Source organism: Protopterus annectens, chromosome 10.part0, assembly GCF_019279795.1.
Source record: "Protopterus annectens isolate FY-2018-M chromosome 10.part0, PAN1.0, whole genome shotgun sequence".
NCBI classification, from domain to species: domain Eukaryota; kingdom Metazoa; phylum Chordata; order Ceratodontiformes; family Protopteridae; genus Protopterus; species Protopterus annectens.
The window spans coordinates 478038345-478065020 of NC_056744.1; the positions used below are offsets into that span (position 1 = coordinate 478038345).

At 45.7% G+C, this 26676-nt stretch overlaps 1 protein-coding gene across 2 annotated transcripts in view; it reads left to right on the forward strand.

The window, feature by feature from the left end:
- FAM183A (family with sequence similarity 183 member A) overlaps positions 1 to 26676 on the forward strand; it is a 264612-nt gene that overhangs the window by 56472 nt on the left and 181464 nt on the right. The gene's annotated exons all lie outside the window — the stretch shown is intronic.

Genomic DNA, 26676 nt, shown 5'->3' on the forward strand with positions numbered 1-26676 from the left:
CTAAAACTACAGAGTTTCTAAGGCCAAGAGAACATGCTACGCTTAAAAAAAACGATGACCCAAACTCAAGCACCTTCTTCCTTGGCACAACATTAAATGCTTAAAATGGCAGAAGACCTTATGCTGATTAGGGGAAGTCAGCCTTCCCCTGCTAAGAGAAAAAGAAACTTGTCCCCAGCAGCCTTAACAGACCAAGAGTCCTATGACTCTGAGGTATTTGATTTTGAAGACATGCCTTTATCTGCTTATGAGGATTCAGATGCAGAGGAATCCATTCCCTCTGCTTCTCCTCCAGAGGAGTTTTGGTGAAACCTTACATACTTTAAGAGAGCATTTCCACTGGAAATGCCAAGACTATCCTCAGTCCAAAAAGAGACTCAGAGAATTTCTAGATTTGCCACAACATAGGCCTTTAGCAATACCCCCAGCCCTGGATGTTGTGGATGATGACTTCATGGAATCCAGTTTAACTCCCGATACTTTGCTCCTAGGAAACCAGACAGGTACTACAGAGTTCCTGACTCTCACAAATTCCTATTCAAAAACCCTACTGCTGACCCAGAGGTCATCTCCCAAGGGCCAAAAGGTATCAAAGCAACTACAGCTAAGAATCCCCACCCCTTTGGACAGGGATTCCAGAGCTTTAGACAGATGGAGTAAGAAAGTATACACCTCTGCAACTCTCGCCATTAGGGCTTTGAATTCCCAGTTTCACATGCTGAATTACCAACAACATATTATGGAACGTATTAAGCAAAAAATAGCTACCTTTACAGGCTGTGCATAAAATAAAGAATGACAAGAGCTTATGCATTCTGCAAGCCAAGTCAGCAAGCATACTTTGCAATGTGGCTTTTACACCCTAGAAGCATCTTGCAGGGCAGCAATCACTGGTTCTGTACTGAGAAGGCATGCTTGGCTTAAGGAGCAGACCTTGCCAGACCATATCAAATCAAAATTACTAGACACTCCTTTGAACAAGGACAATCTGTTTGGCACCAAAGCTGAAGAGGTTCTTAAAAAGATGGAAGAAAAAGATAAATCTATGCAGACAGTCAAACATTTCTTGCAAGTACAGCCTCCTAGATTCAGTAGACATTGCCCCTCGAAACATTGGTCCTTTCCAGCCCCCTCTAGGCCATCTCAAACTAGACCCAGGGGAAACAGACCCCCCCGACTGCCGTCTCAGGGTATGCAGAGATCTAAGCAATGGAGTGCCTCCTCTTCAAAAACGGGGAGTGCTAAGCCACCCCCTTACAGAAAGAATTCACAATGACTTCTCAAGTCCACTCCTCACCTCTGCCCAATTGCTCATGCCCCTAGGAGGAAAACTTGCCCATCATGCAAAAAATTGGACTTCCATCACCAAAGACCAATGGGTCCTCAACACTGTATCCCAGGGGTACAAATTTTATTTCCACTCACTGCCAACCCCAAAAGAGTTCCCAGACCTTCCTCCAAACCAGTGGGCAGAGGCACAAAACCAAGTTAAATCCCTGCTCTTCATAAGGGCAATTCAACCTGTTCCTGCGGAACAGATAGGTCAAGGGTTCTATTCCAGACTTTTCCTGGCACCCAGAAAAGAGGGCACTTGGCACACAATCCTAGATCTTTCCATTCTAAACACCTTCCTGGTGGTACCAAAATTCAAAATGCTTACCCTGCAGCAGCTTCCTCCTATGCTGGCCAAAGATGACTGGTTAGCCACCTTAGACTTAAAAGAAGTCTATCTGCACATCCCTATCAGGGACTCATGCAGGAAATATCTGCACTTCAGGGCAGGATCTATGCATTATAAGTTCTCTCCATTTCCCTTTGACTTATCCACTGCTCCCAGAGTATTCATAAAATGCCTGGCTCCAGTCATTGCCTACTGCAGACAGAGAAAATTTCAAATTTACCCATACTTGGACGACTGCCTGATGCAGGCAGACAGTCAGGAAATGCTGTTGCAGCACCTGACATTTGTAAAAAAAACTTCTAACCTACCTGGGGTACACCATCAATGAAAATAAATCAAAACTTGTCCCCAGTCAAAAGATTGTATTTCTGCGAGCAAGCTTGGACACAGCATCCCAGATGGCATTCCTTACTCCAGAAAAACAAGCCTATCTGACAGAAAACTTCACTCAAATGGCCACCAGAACCCAGCTATCTGCAAGGAAAATCCTGCAGGCCCTAGGGTTCATGGCCTCATGCATCCTACTAATTCCATATGCCAGACTGCATATGTGGAAACTTCAATGGTACTTAAAATGTCTTTGGTGCCAACATTCTCAGGACCTGGAAACTGTCATTCGTATCATACCTTGTCTAAGGATAGAGTTTCTTTGGTGGGCAGCAGCATGCAACCACAACAAGGGACTTCCCTTTACTCAACCCCACGCCACCCAGACCCTAAGCACAGATGCATCAGAGTATGCTTGTGGGGCACACCTGGACGACAAGTGCATTCAGGGCCACTGGAGCCCAAGTCAAATTCATCTGCACATCAACCAAAAAGAGATGATAGCTGTTCAGCATGCTCTAACAGCTTTTGGATCCCTACTCTCACCAGGACCCCTGCTAATAAAAGCAGCAACACCACAGTTATGTGGTACATCAACAAGCAGGGGAGAACCCACTCTTACCCACTCTGCAAGCTAGCCATGGCCCTGTGGAACACGGCCTTGGACATGCAGGTCCATCTGCAAGCTCAATTCCTGCCAGGCAAACAAAACTCACTGGCAGATGACTTGAGCAGAAATCTCCTAGACCCACGAGTGGCAATTAGAACCCAACACCTTCAGCCTTCTGATTCAGAAATGGGGGACCCCAGAGTTGGATCTCTTTGCCACCCCCTGCAATCACCAGCTCAGCAAATTCTGCACCAGGACACCTCACAGCAGGGCCTGGAAAGTGGATGCCCTATCCTTCCAGTGGGTAAACCTCTCAATCTATGCATTTCCCCCTCTGCCCCTTCTCTCAAGAATATTGCTCAAGATAAGACAGGACAGACCAAGGAGAATCCTGATTGCACCGGACTGGCCACGCCAGCACTGGTACCCACTACTGTGCAGACTGTCACTGGTGTCACCCTGGCATCTACCCCGGAGCCTGACCCCGCTCACTCAGCAGAGGGGACAGATCTTGCACCTGCAACTGCAAACCCTGAATCTTGCAGCCTGGCTTATTCCTTGAATTCTCCCCCAGTGACCAGCCTAAGCAAGCAAGTGCTGGATGTCATTCTTAAAGCCAGAAGACCCAGTACAAGGAAATCTTATGCTGATAAGTGGAAAAGGTATTGCTCCTGGATTCAGTCTAAAGGAGAGGACACAACTCTGCCCTCCTACCTCTAATCCTGGATTACTTAGCAGATCTACTCCACAGAGGCCTATCCTTCTCCTCCATTAAGATCCATGCCTCTGCCATCTCGGCTGATTACAACTCTAAGCCACCCCTCTTCTCTCACCCTCTCATCAAACAGTTCCTGAGAGGGGCAAACAACATAAGGCCACTAAGGAGAGCACCCACCCCTGCTTGGGAACTTAACTTTGTACTGGAAAAGCTCACACTACCCCCTTTTGAGCCTGCAGCGTCAGCAGAGTTAAAATTCCTCTCTTAGAAAACAGCATTGATCCTAGCCATCACTTCAGCTAGAAGACTGTCTGAGCTACAAGCACTTATGGCCGTGGAACCCTTCATTATTTTTTATGCTGACAGGGTATCCCTTAGGACTAATCCTTTCTTTATGCCTAAAGTGGTGTCCAGTGTGGCTCTCAACCAATCTATCCATTTGCCTACCTTCTTCCCTAATCCTCAAAATAAAGGGGAAAGGATCCTGCACTCCTTGGATGTGCACAGACAGCTCAGATTCTACCTGGATAGGACTAAGCCCTTCAGGAAATCTGACCAGTTATTACTCAGTTTTGCACCAGGGGCAGAGGGCAAGGCCATTTCAAACCATCCAATTTCCAAATGGATAGCACACTGTATCCATTTCTGCTACAAACACCATGGGAAACCAACCCCTCAGGGTGTCAGAACACATTCCACTAGGGCAACGTCTACCTCTACAGCATTCCTCAGGGGAGTCCCTACCAGCGACATTCTGGAGGCTGCTACCTGGAGTTCTGTACACACATTCACCAAGCATTTACCACCTGCCTATATTTTCCAAATCCAGGGTGGGTTTTGCTACTGCAGTCCTGTAGGGCATACTAGCCAGCCCAAACTCTTCTTGACTGCCTCCACCCTTTCTTCAGCTTTGGGAATCAACCTAAGTGTGATGACTGCAACAGTGAAACACGAAGAACATAGTACAGTTGTGTACACTTACCATAAATGTAGATGTCAGAGTGTATTCACTGTTGCAGTCCTGGTTTCCCTCCCTCCAGCCCCCTTCTCTGTCTCTCTCTCCTCTATGTGTATATTGCTCGCCCTTTGCAGGGGTATTGGTATTTACTTTTTACTGGTGGTGATTTTCCCACCATAGCTTAGCTCCCTATTAGGGGGCTCCTGACATTTGGGGCAAAAAAAAACTGATGTAATGGCGTCAGCTGCCTGTTTTTATACCCCTGACGACCTGACGTCAGTCCTGGAGCGACAGCAACCAAAGCAGAAATACTAAGTCTCTGGTATTCGGGCCGACTGAGGGCTACCTGCAGGCAGATAACCCAAGTGTGATGACTGCAACAGTGAATACACTCGAACAGCTACATTTATGGTAAGTGTACACAACTGTACTTTCCTTCATCTAACACCCCTCAACTTTAAGTTGAAGACCAAAAAAAAACTGAAACTCACCGAACTACAGATCACTCTATGAAGGATAAACTGTCAACTAATAGCTTGCTACAGAATGCCTGAAAGTGCTAAACAAGACTGAAAACACTTCTTTCATGGGACTTGACAATAAACCTGGCTGTCTAATTAATAGTACTAACAGTCCTCAGACTGTTTAACTTGCATTTAGCTACTGTTTTTTTTCCCTGATGAAAGGTGCACTGCAGTGGTGATGCTCTTCCATAAGGGTGGCCTTACAACTGACCCCAGGTAATTACAGAGCTAACTGACCCCAGGTAATTACAGATCTATCAGCCTTACAGTTATCATCTGAAAAGCCATGAAACATATTTTAACTGACCTCATAAACTGTGATAGACTTGGCGTCTAACAGTTTGGCTTTGTGAAGGATAGAGTATGTCTATATAGTCTGGCAGATGTCTTTGAAAGGGTTACAAAGACTGTAGATGATGGCCATGCAGTGCACATGTTATATTTTGACCTGGCTAATGCCTTCAAGACTATTCCCCATTCTGGCATCAAACAAAAGCTTATCATCATCATCATCAACCCCTTTTTTCCCCATTTTCTACATGGCGTCAGGGTGCCGTGTCAACTGTTGCCATCTCTCTTTCTACTCAGTGTAACTCTCCTACCTTCTTCAACACTCATGCCTGACTGTCGCAGGACTTTTCTCACTCAGTCCATCCATTTCTTTGTTTGATGCCCTCATTTCTGTTTGCCTTCTTTTTGTCTGCCCAAATCTTCTTCACCAGACTATGTTCTGCTTTTCTGCACTTGTGCCCAAACCACTGTAATCTGTTCTTTTTGAACTGTTCTGCAGCTGGACCTGCTCTGGTTTCTGCTGTTATTTTCCTCATTTGTTCATCTATCCCACAGTGTGCATCCTGCCACCTGTCTCAGGCATTTCCACTTCATCACCTTTGTCTTCCTCATCTGCTCTCACTTTACTGCCCAGGTTTCTGTACCATGCAGTAGTACTAGTTGTACCACTGTTTTGCACACTTTACTTTTCAGCTTCGTTGGCATTCTTCTGTCATACAATGCACCTGATGCTCTGTGCCAATTGGCTGCAGCCCTTTTGATTCTAGATTTGTCCTTCTCATTCAGACTTCCTTTCTGTTCAACCACACCTCCCAGATACTTGAAGCTGTTAACATGTTTCGCTATTTTCCTTCTCAGTTCCTTCTGATTTCCCCTCATTTACTGCCATACAACTGTTTTATCTGTATTCCATTTCATCCCATGTGCCTTAATGTTTGCATTCCTTTCCCCTATCCTTTGCTGAAGCTCTTGCTTAGAGTCTGCCTGTAATGCCACATCATCGACATACAGCAACTTTGTTGATCTGTCCCCACCAATGTTTGCTAATGTAGTCCATCCCCAGTATGAACAGCAGTGAGCTCAGAGCTGAACCCTGATGCACACCCACTCCCAATGGAAACCCCTTTGCATGACTGAACACTGTTCATACTTGAGTCATTGGGTCCTTGTACATAGATTACACTAATTCTAACAATGTTTCTGGGACTTCAGACCACCACAGGACTGCCCAAATCAGCTTTCTTGTGACCTTTTCATATGCTTTCTCCAAGTTTAAGAATGCCCAGATGGACTCTTTTCTTATTCCCAGCTTCTTCTCAAGTATCCAACTCACTGCAAACATTGCGTCATTTGTGCTGTATGATAATCTCGATCTGAACTGCTCATCTCCCATCATACTTACTACTTCTCCACATATTTATTTGGCAGTCACCCTCTCCAGAACATTCTTGCAATGTGACAGGAGTTTGATACCTCTGTACTGCCCACAGCTGTGAATGTCCCCTCTCTTCTTGAACAATGACACTAGTATGCTTATTCTCCAGTCATCTGGGATTCCCCTTTCTCTGCATACTGCAATGAGTACCCTCAGGAGCCAATTCCCTACTATTTTATCCAACATCTTTATCATACCTGCTGTGACCTCATCTGAGTCTGCTGCTATTTCTCATTCCATATGTCTTAGTGCTGTTCTTACTTCTCTGTGATGGGCTTCTCCTCTTTTCTCATTGTAGGTTGTGTCTGGGGCTGCTGGAAGTACTCCTTCCATCTGCCTGTGATGTCCTATGGACTGCTGAGCAGGTTGTTGCTAGCATCCCTTATGAAGGGTATATGACTATCTTGTTTATCTTTCTGTATTTGCCTTGCAATATGATCTAGTTTCTTTGTGTCATCTACTAAGTCACTTTCCAGAAGCTGGTAGAGTACCTCTGATGCCTTGTTCTTTCCTGTTGTAACTCCTCTCTTATCCTCTTTGTTATCCAACCAGTATTCGTTCCTAGCTTGGTCTGTCTTTTCTATCTCCCACTTTTTTCTGCACTCCTTCTTTCTTTTGATGATGTCCTGGACATCTGCATTCTACCACCAGCTTTCTTTATGCACTTTATTTCCATACCTGACCTGGCCGCATATACAAAAGCTTAATGCTTTTAAAAATCAACCCATATGTGGTAAGATGGATAGCAAACTAAGTGAAAAACCGCCCTCCACGCAGTGCAAGAGGTAGGTGCCTCATCAGAAATTATAAAAACGACCAGTGGCATCTATCAGGGCTTGATACTGGGACCACTTTTTATGGTATTTACTATTCTGATCTTCAAGCAGAGAGCCAACACTTCTGGCTAATGAAGTTTGCAGACAATTGCAATCTGGGGTTATTTGTAAGTCATCCTATGACACCCAAACCCTCCAGAATGAACTCTCCCTTGCTAACTCCTGGTGTACTAAACTAAAAATGGACTCAAATTAAGTGCTAAAAAGTGTACTACCATTACGTTTGGTAGACGTACCTTATCCTCATCATACTGTCTAAACACACCTCTACAAAATGAACATATAGTCAGGAACCTACTTGGATTGATAGCTCCCTCTCTTTTGACCATTATATGACAACAGTTTTTAGAAAATCCTTTTATTTAGCCCAGTTGATTGTCAAAGGTATATCATCAAAGTCTAAAGAGGTAATCACTTCCTTATATGTAGCATTGCTCAAGCCAGTAATAGAGTTCAATGCCCACTATGGGACATGTCTCACTAAATATATCAAACAAATAAAAAGTCCCCAGAGGTCCCTAACCTAAAAGATCACAGGCTAAAGTCACTGAGCTACCAAGATTGGCTGGAAGGTCCATTCCTTTATTCAGTATCCTACAGATGTTTGAAAAGAGATCTCTGACTCAATTACTGTTCCATAAGAGACCTGATTGTCTTGGAAGCCTGTTTCTCTGTAAGTTTAATGTTTCCCGCAGTACTAGAACCAGGGACCTAAATCTTCACCAACAGATAAATAAAACATGGTAGAGGGACAGGTTTATAGCCCAGCACCTCCCAGTCCCCTGGAAAAAAAACTTCCCCTGTATATGTTAAGCAGTGCAGCTCACTATCTTCCTTTAAACGTAACCTAGATGACTGGATGAATATCCACAAATTTACTCCAGGATTGACTGGCAAGTTGAGAATTAGATTCTGTGACCTTGAAATATCTATGAATCTATGAATAAAAAAGATCCTCTATCCAAGCAGAGGATCAAAATAAATAAATAGAATCTTGCTTGAAACCTTACACACTGTGTTTCAGCCTTTTATTTTTATTTATGTTTATTTTTTATTTTACGTGTGTGACTTTTTTTTAGAAAAGCAATTCCTTTCTTTATTTGTAAGTAATTGACATATTGTGCTTTTAGAAGTTGCTAGATAATTTTGAATATGTATTTCTGACTACAGATCTCCATGAGTGTGTGAGTACATATCATGTGCTTACACATGTTGTGTGTGTGTTTTCACTGGAATAATTCTGTGAAACAATTTTTTCTATTATATTACTTATATTTGGCTGGAGATGTGACATTTTGCACTCCACTTTATAGCACCATTAGTGTAATTTCACTTCCAAAGTTCCTGGGTATAAGTATGCTGGCAGTTGAACACAGTAATTTGTGCAATGTAGTGAAACCAATATGTTTATACTGCAGTGTACTAGGAATCTAAATGTAATAAATCTTTTCACGTGCAACGAGATAAATCAAGATGTCCCTCATTAGATTGCTGTTGCCATAGCCAAAACTATATAGGATAAAGCCTGCCGAGGACTGGACAACCAGTCAGCTTCCAAAGCTTTAGGGCACCTTCCATGCTCCCTAATCACTGTATAGCTCAAGGAAAAAGGTATAAAATCAGTGGTTAGGCACACCTTCAGAATTTTTTGCCGTTGAAGAGCACTCTCCTTGTGGGCTTCAAATGATAGACAATTAGCCAGTGCTTCCCTTGAGCTAGACAAATAAGTACCCCACCTGGGAAAACCTTCCATATTATTATTTTTTTGTAAGGAAAAGTTAATGTTCATCATTCCTACTGCTGCAGTATCCCTTAGGCTGTACGGATTGTTTCACGCCTGGGAAACAACAACCAGCCAGCTTCAGAAAACTGTAGCTTCCCCCAACTCCTTCAGTCCAACTGCTGATTGGCTAATCTCCAGCATAAAAATAAATAGTCAGAGAGAAGCTTTCTTCAGTAGTTTCTTACTGTTTTGAGAAGCATCTCTTAGGCTTCAGTCAGCTAAGAATGTTGCTTCTGGCAGGTAAGTTTCCAATGAGGAGCCCCATATACTGCAAAATTATTACTATTTTAAGAAAAATAGCAATTTGTCTATTTTTTTTTTAATTAAAAGTGGTGTTTCTCTTTTATGAAACCCAGTATTTTTCATATTGAAAGTTTCCTGTCAGAGATAGCTATCTCTGACTTAGTGTTTATTACGGTATTAGGGCTAATTTTATGAAAAACTGTCTACTCCTTATGTAAATTTTGAATTTCATGAGGCAGAAAAGTTTATGAAAGAACAGGCAGGAAATAGTGTCAATGTAATGCTTATTCTCAGTTCATGACAACTTACCTGCCAATTTGATTATGTTACTGTATGTGCGAACGTTTGAACTGTACTGATAGAAATTTCTGATGTTCTTACTAATCAGTGCTGCAGTAGCCAAAGCTATATGGATTATATCATACGAAGGATATAACAGCTGGCCAACTTCAAAGCTTCAGGACACCTTCCATGCACTCAAACTGTCTGGCAGTTTAAGCTAAGCTGACTAAAAAGACAAGTTTGGGTGCTAAGCCCTTCAGAGCTTTATTGCAGCTGAAGAGTATGCTTCTCTGAGACTTTTCAAGGATCAACAAAAAAAGCTTGTGCTGTTCCCTTGCTGAAAAAAAATCCATTTTATAATACTTTTCCCTTCAGGAAATTTATTTTTAATGTTTGGAGTCTGTGTTTTAACATACTGTTATGTACTTTTAAGCAGGGGTACCCTTTTTTTTCTTGTCAGTTTAAAAGTTGTTTAAAGTAACTGAAAAACATTTATGTTATGTAGTCCCATCTTGCCTACATTCTTACCCGTGGGTTCAGAGCCGAATATCGGCTCTGACTCGGACGATTTTTACTAGCTCAAAGTCTCTCACTGGCTGGGCTAAGAGGGTATCCCATGGTGCACTACTCCATATCCCCAGATCTTGTTTGCTGCTTATGTAGCTCGGACGGGGTCTCGCTTGGCTGTGGGCTAAGTACCTTCTTTTTTGCTATTTCTCTTTGAGAAAGTTGTTAGTTCAGACCCACAAGCTGTTTTAATAGCTATTCTTGTTGCTGATCTCTAAATTTGTGTGTGATTTCAGTGCCTGAGTGTGATAGTTGTTTTGGTATCCCTAACTGTTCCAGCGGGCTAGGCCCGTTTTAGTTAGAGGACCTAGTCCTCCCCTCTGTTGTTGGATAAACCTTTGGTCATTGTGTTTTTTCCTGTGTAATCCTTAGAAGAACCACTTCAGTTAGAGGTTCTTAGTGTGTATCTAGTACTGTTTTTCTGGTGTGTCTATATTGTGTGTGAACCGTTTCAGTTAGAGGTTCTCAGAGTGTGCTTAGTACGGTTTTTCTGGTGTTATAAATTGTGTGGTTTTTCCCGCCCTTTTTGTAAGTTGCATCTACGTGTTTCACTAGCATTAATTATAAAATGTCCAAGGATCAGAAGGAGCATAAGCCTTCTGGCTTTAAGAAATGTTCCAAATGTGGATATAAAATGTCCATCACGGATGGACACACTGTGTGTGTCTACTGCCTCAGAGCCATCCATTTACAGGAGTCGTGTAGCTTTTGCCACGCGTTCAGTCCTAGGGTGCTCCAGGAGAGAAAAAATAAATTGATATTAAAGGGACTTCTGAAACCGTCATTTGAGGAAGCTATAGATTCGGCTTCTAGTACTCAGTCAAAATCTAAAGCTTCCAAGTCTAAGAAAAGGTCTTCAGCTCCATCTGCCACTTCGGAGCCTCCGGAGAAGATTATTGTTTTGGACTCTACCTCCTCGGCTCCACTGTCCTCGGGGCCGCAGGAGGTATCAGTGTTAACTGAATTGGCATTGGCTCCTATTATTCTTGAACCCATTCGGAGCCGGTCGCCCAGTGTGAGGCATGGTTCACCAGACAAGAGATCCCAATCTCCATCGCTCTCCTCCAAATCCTCCAGGCTTTCTGATTTGGATGTTGATAGGGTAGTGCAGAGGCTCCTGCAGTCGCCGGTGTTGGCCAAATTGTTCTCTGCTCCGACCCACTCGGCTCCGGAGCCAGTTCCTATGACCGTTTAGATGATTCCTCCTCCGAGCACTTCCTTGTCATCAGAGCTAGTATGCTCTGCTCAGAGTGATGTTCCCACGCCAGCTCCGATACTCCCTTTGGGTCTATTGGTGCCGACATTGGCTCCGACCATGTCGCTTCCATCCACAGGGGTCGAGACTCGGGTCTCTTCGGTCAAGCCTGAGGGGGATACTTCGGGACAGCTGTCGGTTCTGAGTCTTCCACTCGGTGCATCGGCTTGGGGGACCCCGGTCCCGGTCGTGGCCTTGAAGGCCAGTCGGTCCTCAGACTCTGGGGGACCTGCCTTTGAGGCCATGCAGAGCGCGCTGGCAAGATCGTCAGCTACATCACCCAGGTCGGTCATTCCGTCCCCCACCACCCCGGCGAGAGCCTCTGATGCTCACCTATCCATGGACAGTAGAACGCCAGGCCCTAAGGACACTCCCATGAGTGGTCCCCAACTTTCTGAGGATCTCCCAGAGTCCATGCCTGAGGAGCCTTCTAGAAAGAAATTGTGCAAGAGGAAGCACATAGACTCCCAGGATGAGTCTCTCACCTCCAATACTGACCTCGAGGAATCGGAAGGGTCCCCCAAGTCTTCCTCTGATGATGTTCCCTTCTCCGATATCCTGGAGATACTGAAACAAAGAGGAGGCTGGCCTTCCAAAACTCCTTCTGAGGAGGAGTCAGTATTCCTTAAGGCTTTTGGCACTCAACCTTCCGCCTCCTGGGTGTGTCTCCACCCTTCGACGAACTTCTTGACCTCATTTGTCGAAGAGTGTGGGAAAACCCTGATTCTGTGGAGCCCGTGCCCAGGTGTCTCAATAAATTCCTGTCCGCACCCCAGGGAAAAGAGTTTCTGTCAAAAGGAGTCCTGGTAGATGCCATGGTGGTGGTGGCAGCCACCCAGAAGGAAGTTACAGAGTCTTCCTCAGTGGTCCATCCTCCTAACAAGGAGTCTAGGACCATGGACCGGTATGGGAAGCGTACCCTATCTTCAGCAACCTTCACCTTACGGTCGCTGAATTATTTGTCTCACTTCACTCGTCTCCAGAGAGATCTCCTCAAAGATTTGGGAGATACTCTTGCAGGTAACATAGCTGAGGTGGTGGCTCAGATGGTTAACGCACAGGTTTCTACCCTCAACTCCATCGCTAACTCGTCCATGCGACTCATCTAGTATGCGGCCGAGGGAGCGAGTAGGGCAGCGAGCTCAGGGGTCGCCCTTAAAAGGCAAGCCTGGCTGCGCCTCTGTCACTTCGTGGAGGCCTTCAGGTCTTCCTTCACTGACGCCCCATTTGATGGTTCCTCCTTGTTTGGGACCAAAGTGAAAGACACCCTCACCAGGTGCGAGCAAGAGGGAAAGACCCTGTCTGCTGTAGGGGTCCATTTTTCCCTTCCTTTTAGGCCTTATCCCAAGGCCCAGCGGGGGGGGTGTGTGGTTCAAGAAATGACAAGAGGTTTTGTCCTGCCGCACAAGGTGAACCCCCCTCCAGAGGCAGGGGAGGGGGGTTACTCAGGGAGACATCACCCCAGAGGCAGAGGGGGCCCCCGCAATTCCTGAGACCGCGACTCCTTCCGTGGCTCTCCATACTCTCATTCCTGAGGATGTGCCCGGCTGTGCTTATCTGGAGCCAGTCTGGGGTCGAATCTCCTTATATCTGGAATCCTAGGAGAGCATCACCCAGGACCGATGGGTATTAAGGATAATTTCCGAAGGTTACCTCATCCCATTCTCTTCAGTACCCCCGCCAATAAGAAAAATCCCAGACGTTCCACCCAGTCAAAGGGATCAAGCAGCCTCAGAGGTCTCTCAGCTGCTAGAAAAAGGGGCTATCCAACCAGTCCCCTCAGACCAAATCGGATTAGGGACTTACTCAAGATTCTTTTTGGTGCTGAAAAGAACAGGGGACCTGAGACCCATACTAGATCTCAGTCAACTCAACAATTATGTACACAAGTCCAAGTTCCATATGGTCACACTACAGTCGATTCTCCCATTGTTGGGAGAGGAAGTATGGATGTGCTCCATCGATCTCAAGGTTGCTTATTACCATGTCAAAATGGACAAAGCATCCAGGAGTCACCTATGCTTCCAGCTGGGAGCCAGTCACTTCCAGTTTCGAGCCCTGCCCTTTGGTTTCACCACAGCCCCCATGGTGTTCACCAAATGTATGTCAGTGGTGACGGCTCACTTGAGACGTCATGAATTCCAGGTGTTTCCATACCTGGAAGACTGGCTCCTTACTGCCCCCACCAGGCATCAACTAGTTCAGGCCAGGGACGCTACCATCAGTCTATGTCACCAACTGGGCATAACAATAAACTGGGGAAAATCTGCCTTATTGCCCTCACAGTGTGTCACCTTTATAGGAGCAGAGTTGGACACCATTCAAATGCGAGCATTCTTACCACAATAAAGTATCACAGTATTGCAACGACAAATACATATGCTGATGCCCCTGAGGCAAGTGAAAGCAAGACTGGTTCTACAACTCCTAGGGACCATGGCGGCAACTATCATGTTGGTCCCTCTAGTGAGATTACACATGAGACTTCTTCAATGGCTCCTCTTTGTCCAATGGTCTCTCAAAAGACTCCCACTATCTCATCCCATCTTAATCACAGACAGGTGCAAGCAGGACCTCCGTTGGTGGCTGTGCACCAGCAATTTGAACGGGGGAAAGCCCTTCGTTCCTCCTGTCCCTGTTGCCATGGTGACCATGGACGCCTCCCAGATGGGGTGGGGGGCATTATCTCGGCAGGACAGTCCAAGGCACGTGGCAAGAACCCGAGATACATTTGCATATAATTGTCCTGGAGATGAGAGCAGTGCTTCTTACATTGCAGGCACTTCAGGAAGTTCTTCCTCTAGGGACTATTGTGATTCACTCAGACAACATGTCAGTAGTGTGGTATCTCAACAAGCAAGGGGAAACCCGGTCTTACCCCCTATGCAGAGAGGCTATGCGAGTGTGGCATTGAGCAATAGCTTCCCAACGATTTCTGGTGGCAATGCACATTCCGGGGAAGTCCAATGTAATGGCAGACAGGCTAAGCGGAGCAATAATTATGCCTTACGAGTGGTCCCTGAATCGCCTGGTTGCAAAGCGAATCTTCAGCAGATGGGGTCAGCCTTGCTGCGACCTTTTTGCCAGCCCTCTCAATGCGAAATGCAACAACTACTTCACGCTGATCCCCTCACAGGGGGAATCACCCAGGGACACTCTGGTTCACGATTGGCCCTCCGGTCTGCTTTATGCTTTCTCTCTGTTTCCCCTTCTCTCGAGGGTGATTCAGAAAGCACAATCCTTGGGAAGCAGAATGATTCTGATTGCCCCACACTGGCCATGTCAAGTATGGTTTCCCTTTCTTCAACCATACGTTGTGGACACTCCTTGGATTCTGGACCCTCTACCAGATTTACTGACACACATGTCGGGACAGTCCACCCCTCTCTGAGGACACTCCGGTTGACAGCCTGGCTACTCCACTTTCATCGCTAGTCAGATGTCATAATTTTTCACCAGAAGTGGTCTATATATTATCGTCCTCCCATAAGCCATCCACTAGAAAGATTTACTCTAGCAAATGGAAAAGGTTCTCCATCTGGGCTCATACTAGAGGTATTGATCCTTACACAACTCCAATAGATTCAGTTCTGGAGTTCTTGTCTATGCTGTTCTATCAGGGGTCCGCATCAGTCACCATCAAAGTTCAGCTGGCGGTGATATCTAATTTCCACTTAGCGAATGAACCTAGTCTTATGGCACACAGACTATGCAAAGCATTCCTTAAAGGTACCCTGTTGCTTCGTCCCCCGGTGTCCGAACCTGTCATGCCCTGGGATCTCAATTTTGTTCTTCAAGCCCTTACTCTACCACCTTTTGAACCTGCAGCTACCTGTGAATTAAAATTCTTAACATGGAAAACAGCATTCTTATCAACAGTCACTTCAGCAAGGCGGGTCTTGGAAATTCAAGCCCTCTCCATCAAACCCCCATATTTGATCTTCCACAAAGATAGGGTCTCTCTTAGACCAAACCCATCGTTCCTTACTAAAGTGGCTTCCGTGTCTAACATGAATCAGTCCATTGAGCTGCCGGTGTTCTTCCTTCTTTCTAACAAGGCAGAATTTAGATTTCACCAATTGGATGTACATAGACAGTTACGCTTCTATCTACACCAGACAAAAGATATCCGGAAGTCTGACCAACTCTGTCTCCTTTTCGGAAAACCGATTGGGTTCTCCGGTATCCAAGGTTACGCTGTCTAGATGGATAGCCAGTTGTATCTCTTTCATCTATCAGGCAGGAGGTAAAAATTTGCCATTTCCAGTCAAGGCACATTCTACGTGGGCTGTTTCCACATCCACAGCTTATCAAGCTAGATTGTCAATGGATGATATATGTGCTGCAGCTACTTGGGCTTCTCCTCACACCTTTGTTTCTCATTACAAATTGGATGTGGTCTCCAGGGGGCAGATCTTCCTTTGGCTCCACAGTTCTCAGGAGTATTTTCCTATGAGCCACCCAGGATGTAGGTGCTAGTGACGCTGTCCCACAGGTAAGAATGTAGGCGAGATAGGACAACATAACATCAAGAAGTTATGTACTCACCATAATGTTCAATGTATGTAGTCCATCTCGCCTCACATTCTTACTTACCCTCCCACCTTCCCCCTGCCTGGAGGACTTGGAGGATAGGTTGTCACCTGCAGAGTCCCTTTGAATAGTGATTGTTTATATAGATATGAGGTGTGTATGAAGTACATATGTTGTTTCGCAGCAAACTAGATCTGGGGATATGGAGCAGTGCACCATGGGATACCCTCTTAGCCCAGCCAATGAGAGACTTTGAGCTAGTAAAAATCAGCCGAGTCGGAGCCGATATTCGGCTCCGAACCCACGGGTAAGAATGTGAGGCGAGATGGGCTACATACATCGAACATTATGGTGAGTACATAACTTCTTGTTTTCTGTTAATAAATTTTGTTTATTGTAATTTGTGGGGCTGGCAAAATATTTTAGTGTTTTTTAAATTGTGTTTGTCTTTGAAAAAGTGTCTCTTAAAGATTTGCTTTTTATTGGCATTTGCTGCTTTCTTTCCATGGGAAAGCAGCAACATTTTTGGCTTGACCATGGAACAATCTGCTGGTCCTTTGTTCAGTCCTTCTTCCAGACAAAAAAGAAAAGGTGTCCAGCTCCAGTTATAGCTCATTCCAGGCTACAGGATAATCACATTTTCCATATTTAAATGATCTGCTTGTCCTTGCAATCTTTTTTTTTCAATGGACTCTACCTCCTCGGCTCCACTGTCCTCGGGGCCGCAGGAGGTATCAGTGTTAACTGAATTGGCATTGGCTCCTATTATTCTTGAACCCATTCGGAGCCGGTCGCCCAGTGTGAGGCATGGTTCACCAGACAAGCGATCCCAATCTCCATCGCTCTCCTCCAAATCCTCCAGGCTTTCTGATTTGGATGTTGATAGGGTAGTGCAGAGGCTCCTGCAGTCGCCGGTGTTGGCCAAATTGTTCTCTGCTCCGACCCACTCGGCTCCGGAGCCATTTCCCATGACCGTTTCGATGATTCCTCCTCCGAGCACTTCTTTGTCGTCAGAGCCGGTATGCTCCACTCCGAGTGATGTTCCTGCACCGGCTCCGATACCCCCTTTGGGTCTATTGGTGCTGACATCGGCTCCGACCATGTCGGTTCCATCCACAGGGTTCGAGACTCGGGTCTCTTCGGTCGGGCCCGAGGGGGATACTTCGGGATAGCTGTCGGTTCCGAGTCTTCCACTCGGTGCATCGGCTCTGGGGACCCCGATCCCGGTCGTGGCCTTGGAGGCCAGTCAGTCCTCAGACTCGGTGGGACCTGCCTTCAAGGCCATGCAGAGCGCGCTGGCAAATTCATCAGCTACATCACCCGGGTCGGTCATTCCATCCCCCACCACCCCGGCGAGAGCCTCTGACACTCACCTATCCATGGACAGTAGAATGCCAAGCCCTAAGGACACCCCCATGAGTGGTCCCCAACTTTCTGAGGGTCTCCCAGAGTCCGTGCCTGAAGAGCCTCCTAGAGAGAAATTGTGCAAGAGGAAGCACATAGACTCCCAGGATGAGTCTCTCACCTCCAATACTGACCTCGAGGAATCGGAAGGTCCTTCAACTCTTCCTCTGATGATGTTTCCTTCTCTGATATCCTGGAGATACTGAAACAAAGAGGAGGCTGGCCTTCCAAAATTTCTTCCGAGGAGGAGTCAGTATTCCTTAAGGCTTTTGGCGCTCAACTTTCTGCCTCCTGGGTGTCTCCACCCTTCGACGAACTTCTTGACCTCATTTGTTGAAGAGTGTGGGAAAACCCTGATTCTGTGGAGCCCGTGCCCAGGTGTCCCAACAAATTCCTGTCCGCACCCCAGGGAAAAGAGTTTCTGTCAAGAGTCCTGGTAGATGCCATGGTGGTGGCGGTAGCCACCCAGAAGGAAGTTGCAGAGTCTTTCTCAGCGGTCCATCCTCCTAACAAGGAGTCTAGGACTATGGACCGGTATGGGAAGCGTACCCTATCTTCAGCAACCTTCACCTTACGGTCGCTGAATTATTTGTCTCACTTCACTCGGCTCCAGAGAGATCTCCTCAAAGATTTGGGAGATACTCTTGCAGGTAACATAGCTGAGGTGGTGGCTCAGACAGTTAACGCACAGGTTTCTACCCTCAACTCCATCGCTAACTCGTCCATGCGACTCATCTAGTATGCGGCTGAGAGAGCGAGTAGGGCAGCGAGTTCAGGGGTCGCCCTTAGAAGGCAAGCCTGGCTACACCTGTGTCACTTTGCGGAGTCCTTCAAGTCTTCCTTCACTGACGCCCCATTTGACGTTTCCTCCTTGTTTGGGACCAAAGTGAAAGACCAGGTGCGAGCAAGAGGGAATGACCCTGTCTGCTGTAGGGGTCCATTTTTCCCTTCCTTCTAGGCCTTATCCCAAGGCCCAGTGGGGGGGGGGTGTGGTTCAAGAAATCACAGAGGTTTTTTCCTGCCGCACAAGGTGAACCCCCCTCCAGAGGCAGGGGAGGGGGGGTTACTCAGGGAGACGTCGCCCCAGAGGCAGAGGGGGCCCCCGCAATTCCGGAGACCGCGACTCCTTCCGTGGCTCTCCATACTCTCATTCCTGAGGGTGTGCCCGGCTGCGCTTATCCAAAGCCAGTCGGGGGTCGAATCTCCTTATATCCGGAAGCCTGGGAGAGCATCACCTAGGACCGATAGGTAATTTCCGGAGGATACCTTATCCCATTCTCTTCAGTACCCCCCGCCAACAAGAAAAATCCCAGACGTTCCATCCAGTCAAAGAGATCAAGCAGCCTCAGAGGTCTCTCAGCTGCTAGAAAAAGGGGCCATCCAACCAGTCACCTCATACCAAATCGGACTAGGGACTTAAGATTCTTTTTGGTGCCGAAAAGAACAGGGGACTTGAGACCCATACTAGATCTCAGTCAACTCAACAATTATGTACACAAGTCCAAGTTCCGTATGGTCACACTACAATCGATTCTCCCATTGTTGGGAGAGGAAGTATGGGTTCATAGGGTCATAGGTTCATACTAGGCTATCTGCCCTAGGGCATTTATAAGCCTAGCCAGAGTGTGTTTGGCTTTCGCCACCCATTTTAAATTAATTTTGCTATGCCCTTTTTCGAGGTTAGTATACTATGCCTCTGTCTAACAGTGACACAGAAGTGATACCCGGGGTAAACCTACAATCTCTCATCCACTCATCAAGATTCCTCTTGAAGAGAGTCAATGAGGGACTCTGCCTAACCTGGACTGGGATTTTATTCCAGAGTGAAGGGAGCCTCTGGGTTATGAATCTGTCCTCCAGCATGTCCTATTTATTTCAGTACTGAGGTTCAAGTCTCTCGGTAGCGTGGCTCGATGGGATTTGGATTTTCTGAGGTGCAGCATGTCCATTAATTCGGGTTGGACATGGCTTTATCGTCAGGCACAGATCGCCTCTGAGCAGGCAGTATGCCACTGAGTAGAGCTGGGTTTCTTTAACCGGGCAGCATATGGCATCTGTTTGAGCCCTATGATCCTCTTGGTGATGTACTTTTGGGGTCTTTCCAGTTGCTGCAGGTGTCTGGTAAGGTACATCCGAAAGGGCATTGTACTCAATTATAGGCCTGATGAGGGATGAGTAAAGAGGCACGATGACCTCCCTGATCTAGATGTGAATCCCTTCATGATTAGGTGGGCTATATAAAATGTTTTTCTAACCACTTGACCACGTGGTTGTCAAATGAGAGATTGCTATCAACTTGGGTCCCCAGGTCCTAATTACTTCTTCTGTACTTAATGGATTACCACCTATGTGGTAATTTGTGGGCACTTTGTTTTGCCAAAGGGATGACTATACACTTTTTGGCGTTTAGCTTGAGGCCATGGCTGTGGCACCAGTTGTCTGTTTCTATGAGGCCCTTTTGGAGGATGCTTGTGTCGGCTGGAGAGTCGATTATGGCGCCCAGTTTGCAGTCATCTGCGAACTTGGTCAGCCAGAGTCCTTCCGTGTTGGCCTGTACCTCCGAGAAATATATACAGAACAAGAGAGGTCCCAGGACTGAGCCTTGTTGGACGCCACTTGTAACTGGTTTAGAGTCTGACATGGCTCCAGCATTTCTAACCATGTGGGTTCTGTCCTTGAGCCAGTTTGCAACCCATCTAGTGACATAGGGGTTTATATTTAAGCTGGTGAGCTTATCTATAATGCCCGAGTGGGGTATTGTATCGAAGGCTTTTGCGAGGTCCAGGTAGGCTGTGTGGATCACCTTCCCCTCGTCAATGGCCTTGGTGACTGTTTCAAAGAAATCAACCAGGTTTAAGAGGCAGGATCTGCCCTTAACAAAGCCAAACTGGGTAGGATCCAGTGTCTGTAGGTCCCCAATATCTTTATTTATGAGGTCCATGATGATCCTTTCCATAGCATTGCAGACCAAGCTAGTCAGGCTTATGGGGCAATAGTTTCCAGGATCCGTTGATGCACCACCTTTGTGGAGAGGGACCACTGTTGCTGTACGCTACTCTTTGGGTACATATCCTGTAGTAAGGCTGAGATTGAACAGTAGTTTTATGTTTGGGTTTAGCTCTTCTTGGAGTTCATGTAGGACGCAGCCCGGGACACCGTCTGGTCCCATTGATGCTGTGTTTTTTGCTTTGGAGAGGGCAGCTCTTTCCTGAGCATCTGAGATGTCAGGGGGGTAGCATTCTGCTGGGATAAATATTTGCCCTTTTGGTGGAGAGGTTTGCGCTGAACCTGACGGCTAGGATGTTGGCAATGTCTGTGGGTTCGGTGTATGTTTGTCATTTTGGACTAATTCTGAGCATATCTGGGAATTCCCACCCAGGTTCCTAACATAACTAAAGAAAGCCTTGTGATTATCCTTGGTGTCCTGTGCAATTTTTCTCTTGAAGCTGGCCTTAGACGATTTTATGAGTGCCCGTAGTTTTTTGCTAATACTGATCAGAGATGCCTTCCCTTTTTGGGATTTTGCTCTATCATGTAGTAGCTTCCTCCTTCTATTGTATAGTTTGTTTATGGCTGGGGTCCACCAGACAGGACGTCTGCCTTTGGAGGATTGGGTCTTGGTTTTATTTGGGATTGCATGATCCATGCATTCCTGAAGGTGTTCATAGAATGCGTTTATAAAGGATTCTGAAGTCTGGGCCGTATTTTCCACAGGCCCAGGGGCTTTGAAGGATTCCACCTCGGTTTTGAGGAGTGTGAAATTTGCTTTAGAGAAGTTTTTCACTGTGGTTTTCAGGGCAGGGGGTGGAGTCGGGATGTGAATATCCAGTGAGATTAGTTTATGGTCTGATACACTTCTGGTCTGGAGCATAGAGTCCCCATGTTGGTGATGATCAGGTCCAGTATGTTTTCCCCTCTTGTGGGAGTGGTAACACGTTGTTCCTTAGCATTTGAGTTTATAAATTCTAGGAACCTTTGGGCTAGGGTGTTGGAGCTAGAGTAATGCTCCCAGTCTATGTTTGGGTAGTTGAAGTTGCCCAATATAATGGTGTTTGGAGAGACCTTCATATTTTCTAGTGTTCTCAGGAAGGCCGAGTGGGGTTCCTGGGTTTGGGAGGGTGGTCTGTAGCAAGCTATAAACTGGAAGGCAGTTTTACCCACTGTTAGTTGCACATGGATAGTCTCTGATGCTTCGTGCTGTGCCACCAACCTGGAGGTGTGGGTATCTTTGACGAATATTGATACTCCCCCTCCTTTTGTGGTATGGTCCAAGTTTTGGGGCCGAAAAACATGTGCTCCATCTATCTCAAAGATGCTTATTACCATGTCAAAATGGACAAAGCATCCAGGAGTCACCTACACTTCCAGCTGGGAGCCAGTCACTTCCAGTTTCGAGCCCTGCCCTTTGGTCTCACCACAGCCCCCATGGTGTTCACCAAATTTATGTCAGTGGTGATGGCTCACTTGAGATGTCATGGATTCCAGGTGTTTCCGTACCTGGATGACTGGCTCCTTACCGCCCCCACCAGGCATCAACTAGTTCAGGCCAGGGACGCTACCATCAGTCTATGTCACCAACTGGGCATAACAATAAACTGGGGAAAATCTGCCTTATTGCCCTCACAGCGTGTCACCTTTATAGGAGCAGAGTTGGACACCATTCAAATGAGAGCATTCTTACCACAAGAAAGGATCACAGTATTGCAACGACAAATACATATGCTGATGCCCCTGAGACAAGCGAAGGCAAGACTGGTTCTACAACTCCTAGGGACCATGGCGGCAACTATCATGTTGGTCCCTCTAGTGAGATTACACATGAGACTTCTTCAATGGCTCCTCTTTGTCCAGTGGTCTCTCCAAAGACTTCCACTATCTCATCCCATCTTAATCACAGACAGGTGCAAGCAGGACCTCCGTTGGTGGCTGTGCGCCAACAATTTGAATGGGGGAAAGCCCTTCGTTCCTCCCGTCCCTGTTGCCACGGTGACCACGGATGCCTCCCAGATGGGGTGGGGGTGGGGTGGGGGCATTATCTCGGCAGGACAGTCCAAGGCACGTGGCAAGAACATGAGATACATTTGTATATAAATGTCCTGGAGATGAGAGCAGTGCTTCTTGCGTTGCAGGCACTTCAGGAAGTTCTTCCTCTAGGGATTATTGCGATTCACTCAGACAACATGTCAGTAGTGTGGTATCTCAACAAGCAAGGGGGAACCCAGTCTTACCCCCTGTGCAGAGAAGCTATGCGAGTGTGGCATTGGGCAATAGCTTCCCAATGGTTTCTGGTGGCAATGCACATTCTGGGGAAGTCCATTGTAATAGCAGACAGGGTAAGCAGAGCAATACTTATGCCTTACGAGTGGTCCCTGAATTGCCTGGTTGCAGAGCGAATCTTCAGCAGATGGGGTCAGCCTTGCTGCGACCTTTTTGCCAGCCCTCTCAATGCGAAATGCAACAACTACTTCACGCTGATCCCCTCACAGGGGGAATCACCCAGGAACGCTCTGGTTCACGATTGGCCCTCCAGTCTGCTTTATGCTTTCCCTCCATTTCCCCTTCTCTCGAGGGTGATTCAGAAAGCGCAATCCTTGGGAAGCAGAATGATTCTGATTGCCCCACACTGGCCTTGTCAAGTATGGTTCCCCTTTCTTCAACCATACGTTGTGGACACTCCTTGGATTCTGGCCCCTCTACCAGATTTACTGACACACATGTCGGGACAGTTCCACCCCTCTCTGAGGACACTCCGGTTGACAGCCTGGCTACTCCACTTCCATCGCTAGTCAGACGTCATAATTTTTCACCAGAAGTGGTCTATATATTATCGTCCTCCCATAAGCCATCCACTAGAAAGATTTACTCTAGCAAATGGAAAAGGTTCTCCATCTGGGCTCATACTAGAGGTATTGATCCTTACACAGCTCCAATAGATTCAGTTCTGGAGTTCTTGTCTATGCTGTTCTATCAGGGGTCCGCATCAGCCACCATCAAAGTTCAGCTGGCGGCGATATCTAATTTCCACGTAGCGAATGAACCTAGTCTTATGGCACATAGACTATGCAAAGCATTCCTTAAAGGTATCCTGTTGCTTCGTCCCCCAGTGTCCGAACCCGTCATGCCCTGGGATCTCAATTTTGTTCTTCAAACCCTTAATTTGAACCTGCAGCTACCTGTGAATTAAAATTCTTAACATGGAAAACAGCATTTTTAATAGCAATCACTTCAGCACGGCGGGTCAAACCCCCATATTTGATCTTCCACAAAGATAAGGTCTCTCTTAGACCAAACCCATCGTTCCTTCCTAAAGTGGCTTCCATGTCTAACATGAATCAGTCCATTGAGCTGCCGGTGTTCCACTTCTCTAACAAGGCAGAATTTAGATTTCACCAATTGGATGTACATAGACAGTTACGCTTCTATCTACACCGGACAAAAGATATCCGGAAGTCTGACCAACTCTTTGTCTCCTTTTTGGAAAACCGATTGGGTTCTCCTGTATCCAAGGTTACGCTGTCTAGATGGATAGCCAGTTGTATCTCTTTCATCTATCAGGCAGGAGGTAAAAATTTGCCATTTCCAGTCAAGGCACATTCTACACGGGCTGTTCCCACATCCACAGCCTATCAAGCTAGATTGTCAAAGGATGATATATGTGCTGCAGCTACTTGGGCTTTTCCTCACACTTTTGTTTCTCATTATAAATTGGACGTGGTCTCCAGGGGCAGATCTTCCTTTAGCTCCACAGTTCTCAGGTGTATTTTCCTATGAGCCACCCAGGATGTAGGTGCTAGGGACGCTGTCCCACAGGTAAGAATGTAGGCGAGATAGGACTACATAACATCAAGAAGTTATGTACTCACCATAACGTTCGATGTATGTAGTCCATCTTGCCTCACATTCTTACTTACCCTCCCACCTTCCCCCTGCCTGAAGGACTTGGAGGATAGGTTGTCACCTGCAGAGTCCCTTTGAATAGTGATTGTTTATATGGATGTGAGGTGTGTATGAAGTACATATGTTGTTTCGCAGCAAACTAGATCTGGGGATATGGAGCAGTGCACCATGGGATACCCTCTTAGCCCAGCGAATGAGAGACTTTGAGCTAGTAAAAATCGGCCGAGTCGGAGCCGATATTGGCTCGAATCACGGTAAGAATGTGAGGCGAGATGGGCTACATACATCGAACGTTATGGTGAGTACATAACTTCTTGTTTTCTGTTAATAAATTTTGTTTATTGTAATTTGTGGGGCTGGCAAAATATTTTAGTGTTTTTTAAATTGTGTTTGTCTTTGAAAAAGTGTCTCTTAAAGATTTGCTTTTTATTGGCATTTGCTGCTTTTTTTCCATGGGAAAGCAGCAACATTTTTGGCTTGACCATGGAACAATCTGCTGGTCCTTTGTTCAGTCCTTCTTCCAGACAAAAAAAAGAAAAAGTGTCCAGCTCCAGTTATAGCTCATTGCAGGCTAAAGGATATTCACATTTTCCATATTTAAATGACCTGCTTGTCCTTGCAGTCTTTTTCAAAGTGTCAGCAGTCTCTCTTTTGGGTGAGAGATCTCTTACTCAAGCTGCAATTTCAAGAGAAAATTCAAAAGTCTTTCCTGATGCCTTCTCACAGGGTTGTGTCTCTAGGATGTCAAACTTGACACGAATCCAAACAAATTTCAGGCTGAAGAGATATTCACTATTAAAATCACAATAACTTTTATTCACAAAACAAACAGCAAAGCTTTTAGGTGTAGCCCTTCCACGGTGCAGTTTAAGTAGCTCATAAATGATACTTCATTTAAATAAACATTGAGGTCTTATGACACAACCCTCCAATCATAAAGGCAAGATAATTAAATATATGACCTAATCATCTGATTAAAAGCAATACAATTAAATGTATTCATATACATAATATATATAATATATATAGTATGTGTGTGTGTGTGTGTGTGTGTGAATAAAATGCATATTATACAGTAAATTATAATCATTTATGTAAAAAAAATTCTAAAAAACTTTACAATTATTATTCTGTTTGCTTTTTCATTAAAATTGGTTTCAAACTTAGAGTTGTATTTACACCTGGATATTTATCAGCTTCTAATCATAAAATCCAACAGTATTTTCTAATTTCCAAAGTATGATTTAAATTTCCTCCTCTTATATTCTTAGTAACAATATCAATTACTCTAAACTTAAAATTATGTCCAAAACCATGTTCAGATATATGGACAGCTAGAGCATTCATTGAAATATTCCTTCTCTTAATGCTTCTTATTTAAATGAATAGTTAACGTTTCTTCAGCCTGAAATTTGTTTGGATTCGTGCCAGTGTTCTCACGGCTGGTTCACCATTGCTTTGGTCTTTCTTTGCTTTTTAGATGTCAAATTGACACCACAGGTCAAAGAGCTTTCCTTTCACAGGAAAAAAAACTGATCTATATCTAGATCTGTTTCAAACATTTTCCACTCAGATTTCAGCCAATGTGATGGAATACTTCAAGATTTTGGGTCTCATAGCTTTTATGATTCTCATGATACTTCTGGCAAGACTTCACAGTAGAAAGACACAGTGGTATTTGAAGTTTGTTTGTTTCTTCAGTCCCAGCAGCAACACTTCTTGTTTTTTCGGATCTCAGTGTTGGGGTTTGTTAGAAGAAAAATCACTTGCTGGAGACAACATATTTCTCTAAATCCAGGTCTTCCCTTCTCCCTCCCTATTCCAAAGCACTCAGTCACCACAGAAGCCTCGGACTTTGCTTGGGGAGCAGTGTAAGAAGGGATAAAAGTGCAAGGTGTGTGGGCCACCAAGGACAGACACAAGCACATAAGTTTAAAAGAGTGCTTGCCCTGATCAAGGCATTCAACTGTCTGAATGATTTTGGACCCCAGGACCTCTTCAAGTCATGTTAGCTTGGAATATAACTTCACAAAGTAATCTCACTCTACAGGCATCCTATATTCTGTTAGAACAAAACAGTGTGTCAGACAAGCTGAACAGGACAAGGGCATGCCCTCATTGAATGGAAACTAGATCAGGGGTCTTTCAAGATCTGATCCATCTGTGGGGAGTTCCTCAAGTAGACCTCTTTACCTCCTCTTTGAAGAGTCACATGACAAGATTCTTCTTCAGGACTCCATGCAAGAAGACCTTGAAGACAGATGTCTTCTTTTCCTTGGACAGGACACTGATATCCAGGTACTTCTGAAGACTCAGAAGGAATCCCCCAAGA